Source organism: Coenobita brevimanus, chromosome 83 (genome assembly GCF_032717465.1).
Source record: "Coenobita brevimanus isolate Jiangsu-jjx chromosome 83, ASM3271746v2, whole genome shotgun sequence".
Taxonomy (NCBI): domain Eukaryota; kingdom Metazoa; phylum Arthropoda; class Malacostraca; order Decapoda; family Coenobitidae; genus Coenobita; species Coenobita brevimanus.
In genome coordinates, this window is record NC_137036.1 from 7704587 (window position 1) to 7716463 (window position 11877).

Sequence of the window (11877 nt, forward strand, 5' to 3'; positions counted from 1 at the left end):
GGGAAAGAGAAAAGGGAGATGTGAATCGGAAGGGTGGGAGACAGGGAAGTAGAGACAAAAGGGGAGATAGCTGAGATAAAATGGGAATGGAGCAAACATAGAAATAGGGATAACAAAAGGAGAAAGTGGGAAAGACAGCTAGGGAAAGGAATATTGAGAACGATAATGAGAAAAATTAGAAAAGAATGCAAGGTAACGGGGAGGAGGAAGAAAGGTGTGTTATTATGGCAAGGACGCAGGGAAAGAACTAAGCAGGATAACACGAAAGCATTGAGGCTGAGTAGAACGAATGACATTCAAGTAAAAAGGGAGGGAGAAAAATAGAGAAATTAGAGAAATTTGTGGAAAGTAGAGATTAAGGGTGTGAAGAAAATGGTAAATTTTTAGGGCAAGAAAGAGGAGGGGGATGTTAAGAAGGGAAGACAAGGGGAGGGAGAGGTAGGGAGGAAGGGAGGGAAAGACAGTGGGAAAAGCGGAATGAAAGAAGAGATTTCGGGTGACAGGGAGAGAAGGAGAGAGGAGAGAGAAAAAGGAGCATGTAGTTATTATTGGGGAAAGAAAGCAGTGAAGGAATTGGGTTTAGTACAAGTAAAGAATTCGGAGAGAGTAATAGAGAAATAAAGGTAACACATGTGACAAATGAAAAAAAGTTAGACTGAGTTGTGACACAGGGAGGGAGAAAGAAGAGTGAGGTAAGGAGGGAGTGACAGAGGGGAAGACAAACGAAGGAAAGGAAAGAGAGAGGGAGGAAGGTAGGGACTGAGCAGATATCTGTAAAGAAAGAGGAAGGAGGGAAAAGGAAACTGGGGGTGAGGCAAAGGATCCAGAGCAAGAGATGAGATAGGGAGAGGGGCAGTACACAGACAGACAGACAGATAGGTCGACAAATATTCAGAAAGTGTGTGTTCTTACCTAATTGTTCTTACCTAATTGTATCTTTACAGGAATGAGTCAAGTTCGTACTGTCCCGTGTCTTAGACCATATTTATCGTACATATCCTTAAATTTGTGATTTGTTTTGGCACACACTATTTTATTCGGTAGTGCATTCCATTGATCAATTGCTCTGTTTGGGAAACTGAATTTCCTGATTTCTTTATCACCTCTTTTCTTATGCAGTTTTTTGCAGTGTCCTCTTGCTGATGCTTCTACATATGTTAAGTAATCATTTATGTCTATTTTCTCCTTTCCTGATATGCACTTATATAGCATTATCATGTCACATCATTTCCTTCTCTCCTGTAGTGTTGGTAGATTCAGTTTATTTAGTCTTTCTTCGTAGCTTAGGTCCCTTAAGCTTGGTATCCATCTTGTAGCGGCCCTTTGAACTTTTTCAATCTTGTCTATATGCTTTTTGAGATGAGGACTCCAGACTATTGATGCATATTCCAGGGTTGGTCTAATGAATGATGTTATTATCCTTCTTACCATGTCTTCATTTATGTATGTGAATGCTATTCTCATATTTGCAAGCAGTGTATACATGTTCCGTACCTTCTCGCTGATGTGGTCAGCCGGAGATAGTCTGTTATTGATAATCACACCTAGGTCTTTCTCTCTTTCTGATGTGTATAGAGTTTTATTTCCTAACTTATAATCCCAATCAGGTCTTTTTCCACTTTTACCAAACTTGATTACATGACACTTGTCCACATTGAATTCCATTTGCCATGTACTACTCCATTCATGAAGTTTATTTAATTCTTCTTGTAGCTCCCTACAGGAGTCTGTGCTAGTAATTCTCCTTTGTATTTTTTCATCATCTGCAAACATATTCAGATAGCTCTCATTTCCAGTGTTACTGTTTATATCATTTATGTACACTAGAAACATGATTGGTGCCAGCACCGAACCCTGTGGTACTCCACTAGTCACTTCTTTCCATGATGAGTAGTTTCCTCTTAGTACTGTCCTCATTTCTCTTTTTATGAGAAAGTCTTGCATCCAACAAAACAGTTTGCCTCGAATTCCTCCTTGATGGTACAGCTTCCATAAAAGTCTTTGGTGTGGTACTGTGTCAAAAGCTTTCTTGAAATCTAAATAGATACTGTCCACCCATCCTTCCCTTTCCTGTATTGTGTTTGTTACTCTGTCATAGTAGCTCAACGGATTAGTAACATGATTTTCCTTTTCTGAAACCAAACTGTCTTTCTGTTATCATACTGTGTTCTTCTAGATGATTTACCCAAGCTTTTCTTATAAGTTTTTCTAATACCTTGCTTACAACACTGGTCAGTGATACTGGTCGGTAGTTGAGAGGATTTTGTCTATTTCCTTTCTTGAATAAGGGGACTATATTTGATTTTTTCAAAATATCAGGTAGTTTCCCTTGACCCAAGGATTTCTTGAAAATTAAAAATAATGGTTTACTTAACTCCATCGCACATTCTCGTAACACTCAACATGAAATTTCATCAGGACCACTTGCTTTTCCTCTGTCTAATCTACTTAACTCCTCTTGTATTACTTTTTCTGCTATTTGTATATCTGGTAGTATGTGTGGACATGCGTGTTCCACATATTCCCTCTCAAAATTTTTTTCTTCTGTAAAAACTAATTGGAAATTCTTATTTAGTGCTTCACAAATATCTTTCTCTTGTGTATAAGTGATTCCCTCGTCCGTAATGGATTGTATTATATCTTATACTTTGGTTTTGCTTCTGATATAGCTGTAAAACAGCTTTGGTTGATCACTACTTTTAATTATTATATCCTCATCAAACTGTTTTTGGGCTTCCCTCCTTATTCTTGTATAATCGTTTCTTGCCTGTTTGTAATTATTATACGCCCTTTCACTATTGTGTCTTCTGTATCTATTCCACAACAAATCTCTTTTCTTTAGATTTTTTACTTTCTGTATTGAACTATTTCTGTATTTTCTTATCTGCTTCTTTGTGCTGTGGGATGTACTTCTGGACTCCTATTTCATAAAATTCACAAAATTTTTTATATACAGCATTTAAATCTTGTCCTCTAAGCTCATTTTCCCAATCAACTTCTAAGAAATACTTCTTTAGGTCTTGATAATTTCCCTTTTTATAGTTTAGTCTCTTTTTGTAACTGTCATTGCTGTTTACTATGTCATATGCTATCCTGAAGTTATAATTTAGTACTGCATGATCGCTTTTGCCGAGTGGAGGGTGATATATTAAACTGTCAATGTCATTTTCTTGCCTAGTAAATATTAGATCTAGCACTGAAGGTACATCAAGTCCTCTTTTTCTAGTGGTTTCCCTCACATGTTGCGTTAAGAAAAACTCGTACGAGATCCAGGAGCTTTTGGTCCCAACAGCTTTCTTGGCTATTTATATCTAGAGTATTCCAATTTATATTTGTATTGAAATCCCAGGTTAGTATAATTCTTTCCGATTTCTCTTCCATTTTATGTAGCAAGGATCTTATACTCTGAATTGTACTCTCTGCCAAGTCCTCATATTCGTCTCTTTCCCATGTGTTTGATCTAGGTGGCATATACAATTACTTTACCTTCAGATGTGTCGATCTCTACTGCAATCAGTTCTACTTGTGATGGTATATCTAGGTTTATTTCCTTGACTTTTAGATTTTTCTTAGTTAATATTATAATTCCTCCTCCTTTTTTTAAATTACTGTCTCTTCTCCATATATTGTATTCCTCTAAGTTTAGTATGTCATTGGATATCCTTGGTGTTAATTTTGTCTCAGTTAGGCATATTATTTGTGGTTCATTTTCTCTGACATAATCATTCATCTCTAGTAATTTAGATACCATTCCATCCACATTTAAGTACATCAACTTTATCATCTTGTTTATATACTTGTCATGACATGGTTCTACTAACTTCCTTCTTTTTCTTCCATCCTGTTTGCGTACCACTTTCGTACCTGCAATCATATTACTTTGTAAAAAAATTTCTTCTTGTCCTCTTCTGATCTTCGCTCATTTTTTGTTTTTGCTTCCTCCCTTTTCTCTTTCAGTAATTCCAGTTCCTCTTGTGTTAGACATCTTTTTATCCATACATTTTTGAACTCTTTTTCCATAAGATTCTTTGCATTTTTTAGTATCTCTTCCACAGTGTTTACACTCTGGAAAGTCACCTTTAGAGGTCTTGTCTTGCTTTTCTCGTATTTCCCTAACCTTTTGTGTTCCTCTATGTCTTTACTACAGATTTCCTCTGATACTTCTTTCAGTAAGCTCATTACATTTGCCATCTCCTTTTTGTCTCTAGTGATTTTGTTTTTAATTTCTTCCTCTTCTATACCAGTGATTACTATTGATTTATTTATTTCTACTGAATCTCTGACTAACTTTGGATTGTTTTGGATTATTCTTTTCACTTCCTTTTTAATGTTTTTTTCCTCCACCCTTGTTTCTAAGTCTTTCTTTACTTTCACCATTTCAGCATACGTGATTTCTACATCATTTTTGAAGCTTTGCACAGCTTCATTCACCTGTGTTATCTTCTCCTCAATATCACTGCTCTGGTCCATAAGACTGCTTGCTTGTCTAATTGTCTCTGTGTCATTTTTTAACTCTTCCATAACACTTTCGTGATTAACTACTGTACTTCCCATTTCACTCACTTTCTTCCTAAGGGTATTCAATTCCACTGTTAGTTCACTGATGGTTGTGTCTTTCTTATTGGCCTCCCTTCCCAGTTTTTCTATCTCTTCCTTTTGCAAGTGCATTTGCTTCTTTATTTCATCAATTTCATTTTTGAAAGCCATTTCTAGTTTGTGTACACGTTCAACCAGTCTATTGTGAGTCTCCTCTTCAACCAGTTCTTGGTAGAAATCATCATTTTGCTTTTTACTTTTATCTCTTTTCTTTTCCAAATTTGTTTTACTGAAGTATGTATCCATTTTGTAATACTAAATGAACAGAGTGTGTACTTACAAAGCATGCACGCTTTCCCCGTCTTGCTGTAGTATAAACAAACCCAGCTGACTCAACGCATCGTGGTTCTTTGTTGTTGAACCAGTCTTATTTAAACTTATTATTTCTTTTCCTTTTAATAATGAAAAATCATTTAGTCTAACCTGGTACAGAGCTTGACTCATTCAAAGATACTTATTTAGGTAATGCCTCTGGCCGTGTTGAGCTGGTATGGAGCGCCGGTGCAGACGTCTACCTCCGACGATGCCGTGTGTGTGTGTGTGTGTGTGTGTGTGTGTGTGTGTGTGTGTGCGCGCGCGCGCTCGCGCGCTCGCGCGCGAGCTTCTGTCCCTGTGTCACTTCTATAACACTGTTCCATTTTTTCACCTGAGTGTTTTCCTCTTCTCTGCTTCAGTTTCTCCTCTCACTTTTCTTATCAGTGTTTCTCCTGATTGTTCTTACCATTCCAAGTCTCTCTCTCCCTCTCTCTCTCTCTCTCTCTCTCTCTCTCTCTGTGGGAATAAAGAGATTGTTCTCAGAGTCTATGTCTTCTTAATACGGCCACTTCCTGAGTTGCTGTGGAATTTTGATCGCTTGAAAAAGACATACGTCGACTTAAAAAGAGTTCAGGATACTAAGGTATCAGGTGCACCTGAGGGCTGTGGGACTTTTTTAGTAGAAACTCGTAGAATACGAGGTCAGTTCATTAAAGTGTTTAAAATCTGAATGGGTTTCACAGTCATTACATACAAAGTTGCTTACTCTTAACACGGACTCCGAACACAACCATGGTTGGAAGCTGTAAATAAAAATAATTACCAGCAGAATTATGTGAAAACTTTTTCACGTGCAAGATCTGCTCCACATGTGGAACTGACTCAACATGGACGTTATTAACACTACAGTAGAGAAGTTTAAGGGATTCATCGGCAGGATCCTACACCAGAATAAATGTGAATTGGATATGCATTCCCAGGCAAAGAAGTATCTCCACGGTATGGGCTGCATAGTCTTTAAGATCCTAACTTTTCCTTGTAACTCCTCTCACTCTGTGTGTGTGTGTGTGTGTGTGTGTGTGTGTGTAAAAGAGGTGTCTACTATTGCAACATTTAATCACAGCAGATTTATTCTCTCTGTCTCTGTCTGTCTCTCTCTAAAAAAGGTGTCTGCTACTGCAACATTTAATCACAGCAGATTTATTCTCTCTCTCTCTCTGTCTCTGTCTCTGTCTGTCTGTCTGTCTGTCTGTCTGTCTGTCTGTCTCTCTCTCTCTCTCTCTCTGTCTGTCTGTCTGTCTGTCTGTCTCTCTCTCTCTCTCTCTCTCTCTCTCTCTCTCTCTCTCACAGTGTAGTAAACCTTTTCCTAACTTGGCTTATGATATATACTGTACTATTTCTTTATTTGTTGTTCGGACTACACGTAATGGGATGCTTCTGAAAAGCCTAGTATTCCGGTAGATGTCACTACCATTTGGACAAACACAGTTCCAACGCTTTTTAAAAAGCATATTTTTCTTTGTTAAATATCTTCCCTGTTGTGTGAAACTGTGAATCATAGTAATATCATATACCGTAATATAAATAATACAAATAGAACATGTACTGTATATATAACGTAGCGTGAACTGTATATATTTATCACAAACGGAAATTAAAATATCATTGATGGAATATGATGGTCCTACATTATTTAATTTCTGCGACATTTAGTGCAAGTTAGGTTTTTAATATATAGTTTGTTCAGACTGTAAATTACACCTATTGGGTATCGACTCATTCTGTCTCTATGTGGGCAGAAATTTAATGTTAAGTAAATACTGGGACAATATTTTGCTCACTCCCTTCAAGCAAGCGCACAAAACAGTCCAGTGTTTAAGTTTTTTTCACGAGAGATTTGTTTTCAAAACAAACGCACTAGGGCTGATGCTTAAAATAATACAATTTAGACTACATGTGGTCTGGTTAGGTTAGATAAAGTAAGGTAGTGTAATTGTTTTGTAGGGTCAGAGGGGGCAAGCACCACGGCCTTGTCGAACCGTAGCAAACGGGACTTGTGGTGTGCATTTACTCAACATTAAATTTCTGCTCACATAGAGACTGAATGAGTCACTAGGCGTAATTTACAGTCTGAACAAACTATGTATTAAGAATCTAACGCACTAAATGTAGCAGAAATGAAATAAGACCACTGAAATGGCGGGTTGCCATCATATTCCATCAGACATTTTATTTTCCGTTTGTGATAAATATAAACAATTCACACTACGTTATATATACGTGTTCTATTTGTATTTTTTATATTACAGTATATGACATTACTATGATTCACAGTTTCACACAACACTGTAGATATTTAACAAAGAAAAAGATACTTTTTCAACAGCGCGGGGAATGTTTGTTCCAATGGTGGTGACATCTACCATAATACTAGCTTTGAAGCAAACCCATCAGAGAGATGCTTGAAGTACAGAAACCCCTAGCTGGCTGTGAGCGAGAATATGGAGGGTACCGGGTGGGGTTATGGGGTAGGAGAGAAAAGTGGGGGGGTTGGGTGGGAGTGTGGGACAATGAGGAAGGGAGGAGGAGGGGATACCTCTCCATCGAGCAGTGTTACAAACGCGGAAAAGGAAACGAACTTATTCCGACGTCTGGATCTCGTGCAAGAGTTTTTCCTAAGGCAACATGTGAGGGAAACCCCCAGAAAAAGAGGACTCGATGTACCTTCAGTGCTAGATCTAATATTTATTAGGCAAGAAAATGATATTGACAGTTTAATATATCACCCTCCACTCGGCAAAAGCGATCATGCAGTACTAAATTATAACTTCAGGATAGCATATGACATAGTAAACAGCAATGATAGTTACAAAAAGAGCCTAAACTATAAAAAGAGAAATTATCAAGATCTAAAGAAGTATTTCTTAGAAGTTGATTGGGAAAATGAGCTTAGAGGACAAGATTTAAATGCTGTATATAAAAATTTTTGTGAATTTTATGAAATAGGAGTCCAGAAGTACATCCCACAGCACAAAGAAGCAGATAAGAAGATATAGAAATGGTTCAATACATAATGTAAAAAATCAAAAGAAAGAAGAGATTTGTTGTGGAATAGATACAGAAAACACAATAGTGAAAGGGCGTATAATAATTACAAACAGGCAAGAAACGATTATACAAGAATAAGGAGGGAAGCCCAAAAACAGTTTGAGGAGGATATAATAATTAAAAGTAGTGATCAACCAAAGCTATTTTACAGCTATATCAGAAGCAAAACCAAAGTAAAAGATATAATACAATCCATTACGGACGAGGGAATCACTTATACACAAGAGAAAGATATTTGTGAAGCACTAAATAAGAATTTCCAATTAGTTTTTACAGAAGAAAAAAATTTTGAGAGGGACTGTGGAGCATGCATGTCCACACATACTACCAGATATACAAATAGCAGAAAAAGTAATAAAAGAGTTAAGTAGCTTAGACAGAGGAAAAGCAAGTGGTCCTGATGAAATTGCATATTGGGTACTATGAGAATGTGCAAAGGAGTTAAGTAAACCATTATTTTTAATTTTCAAGAAATCCTTGAGTCAAGGGAAACTACCTGATATTTGGAAAAAATCAAATATTGTCCCCTTATTCAAGAAAGGAAATAGACAAAATCCACTCAACTACCGACCAGTATCAATGACCAGTGTTGTAAAGAAGGTATTAGAAAAGCTTATAAGAAAAGCTTGGGTAAATCATCTAGAAAAACACAGTATGATAACAGAAAGACAGTTTGGTTTCAGAAAAGGAAAATCATGTTACTAATCTGTTGAGCTACTATGACAGAGTAACAAACACAATACAGGAAAGGGAAGGATGGGTGGACAGTATCTATTTAGATTTCAAGAAAGCTTTTGACGCAGTACCACACCAAAGACTTTTATGAAAACCGTACCATCAAGGAGGAATTCGAGGCAAACTGTTTTGTTGGATGCAAGACTTTCTCATAAAAAGAGAAATGAGAACAGTACTAAGAGGAAACTACTCATTATGGAAAGAAGTGACTAGTGGAGTACCACAGGGTTCAGTGCTGGCACCAATCGTGTTTTTAGTGTATATAAATGATATAAACAGTAACACTGGAAATGAGAGCTATCTGAATATGTTTGCAGATGATGCAAAAATACAAAGGAGAATTACTAACACAGACTCTTGTAAAGAGCTACAAGAAGAATTAAATAAACTTCATGAATGGAGTAGTACATGGCAAATGGAATTCAATGTAGACAAGTGTCATGTAATCTAGTTTGGTAAAAGTGGAAAAAGACCTGATTGGGATTATAAGTTAGGAAATAAAACCCTACACAATTCAGAAAGAGAGAAAGACCTGGGTGTGATTATCAATAACAGACTATCTCCGGCTGACCACATCAGCGAGAAGGTATGGAAAATGTATACACTGCTTGCAAATATGAGAATAGCATTCACATACATAAATGAAGACATGGTAAGGATAATAACATCATTCATCATACCAACCCTGGAATATGCATTAGTAGTCTGGAGTCCTCATCTCAAAAAGCACATAGACAAGATTGAAAAAGTTCAAAGGGCCACTACAAGATGGATACCAAGCTTAAGGGACCTAAGCTAAGAAAGAAAGACTAAATAAACTGAATCTACCAACACTACAGGAGAGAAGGAAAAGATGTGACATGATAATGCTATATAAGTGCATATCAGGGAAGGAGAAAATAGACATAAAAGAAAACAACATATGGAGAAGCATCAGCAAGAGGACACTGCAAAAAACTGCATAAGAAGAGAGGTGATAAAGACGTCAGGAAATTCAGTTTCCCAAACAGAGCAATTGATCAATGGAATGCACTACCGAATGAAATAGTGTGTGCCAAAACAATTCACAAATTTAAGGATATGTACGATAAATATGGTTTAAGACACGGGACAGTACGAGCTTGACTCATTCCTGTAAAGATACAATTAGGTAAGAATTAGGGAAGAACACACACACACGCGCGCGCGCACACACACACACACACACACACACACACACACACACACATACATACACACACACACACATACATACACACACACACACACACACTGACACATAGAGAGAGAGAGAGAGAGAGAGAAAAGCACAAACAAAACACACACACACACACATACACACACACACACACACTGACGCATAGAGAGAGAGAGAGAGAGAGAGAGAGAGGGACTCAGTAAGACACAAAGACACACACACACACACACACACACACATTGTTCCCCTATTTAAGAAAGGAAATAAACAGAATCCACTCAACTATAGACCTATATCTCTGACCAGTGTTGTATGCAAGGTACGAGAAAATCTGAGAAAAATTTAGGTAAACCAACTGCAATAATACAATATGATAAAAGAAAGACAGTCCTGTTTTAGAAAAGGAAAATCATGTTTCAAATCTATTCAGGTACTACAGTATGACAGAGTTGCAGAAACACTATGGACAAGAGAAGGATGGGTGGACGGTATCTATTTTGATATTACGCAAGCATTTGACAGAATACCGCACCAAAGACTTTTATGGAAGCTGTACCATCAAGGTGGAATGCAAGGTAATCTGTTCTGTTGGAAGCAGGATGTTCTCAGAAAAGGGAGATGAGAACAGTACTAAAGAGTAATTATCATGGAGGGAAGTGACTAGAAGAGTTCCACAGGGCTTAGTGATGGCACAAATTATGTTTTTAGTATATCCATCCATCATCCATCATCCAATCCTACGTTGCCCCATGGGGAGCGTAGAAGCCCAGGGCTAGGCAGTTGGTCCTGACACTTAAGATTAGTGACCAACCTCACTCATCCCTGAGTGGCATTACGTGAGCAATAAACCCCAACCATCCCTTGGATATAAACCTTCACCGGCTCAATCTTATTGGAGCACAATAATTACCCACTAAACCACCAGGCGTCAAAATTTGGTTATATGGTTACCACCCAGCGTGGTGTACAGGAAGCCATTTGGCTTGTCACTCAGTGTAGAGTCACCCATAGGCAGAAGGAAGAGGGAAGGATGAAGGAATGAAAGACAGAAATGGGAGTGTAAAGTCACCCGTAGGCAGAAGGACGAGGAAAGAATGAAGGAAAGTTAGAAGATGGAAGGAAAGAAGGATGGAGGAAAGGACAGAGCAGACACCCGAGAGCAGCACTACATTGAGTGGATGGTGAGCGCCCCTACCTACCACAATATTAATGATATAGGATAGACAGGAATATTTGAATAGGATGTTATCTAAATATGTTTGCTGATGATGCAAAAATACAAAGGAGAAATACAAACAGACTCTTGCAGAGAGCTACAAGAAGAATTAAACAAGCTTAATAAATGAAGCAATAGATGGCAAATGGAAATCAATGTGGACAAATGCCATGTAATTAAATTTGGTAAAAGTGGAAAAGGACCAGATCGGGATTATAAGATAGGAAGTTCAACCCTAAACATATCAGAAAAGGAGAGGGACCTAAGAGTGATTATCGATAATAGACTTTTTCTCCGGAGACCACATATATGAGAAGGTATGAAACATGCACACACTGCTTGCTAATATGAGAATAGCATTCACATATATAAACGAAGGCATGCCGAGAAAGATAATTACGGTACCTCATTCATCAGACCAACCCTCGAATTTGCATCATTGGTATCCTCATCTCAAAAAACACATAGATAAGATTGAAAAAGTACAATGGGCTGCTACAAAATGGGCACCAAGCTTAAAGGATCTAAACTATGAAGAAAGACTAGAAAAACTGAACCTACCAATACAACAAGCGAGAAGGAAGAGGAAACATGATGACGCTATATAAATACATCTCAGGGAAAGAAAGACATCATTGAGATATAACCTATGGGGAAGCATCAGAAGGACACTGAAAATAAAAAAAATGCATAAAAAGAGAGGTGAGAAAGACGTAAGGAAATTCAGTTTCCCAAATAGGACAACTGATCAATGGAATGCGCTACCGAA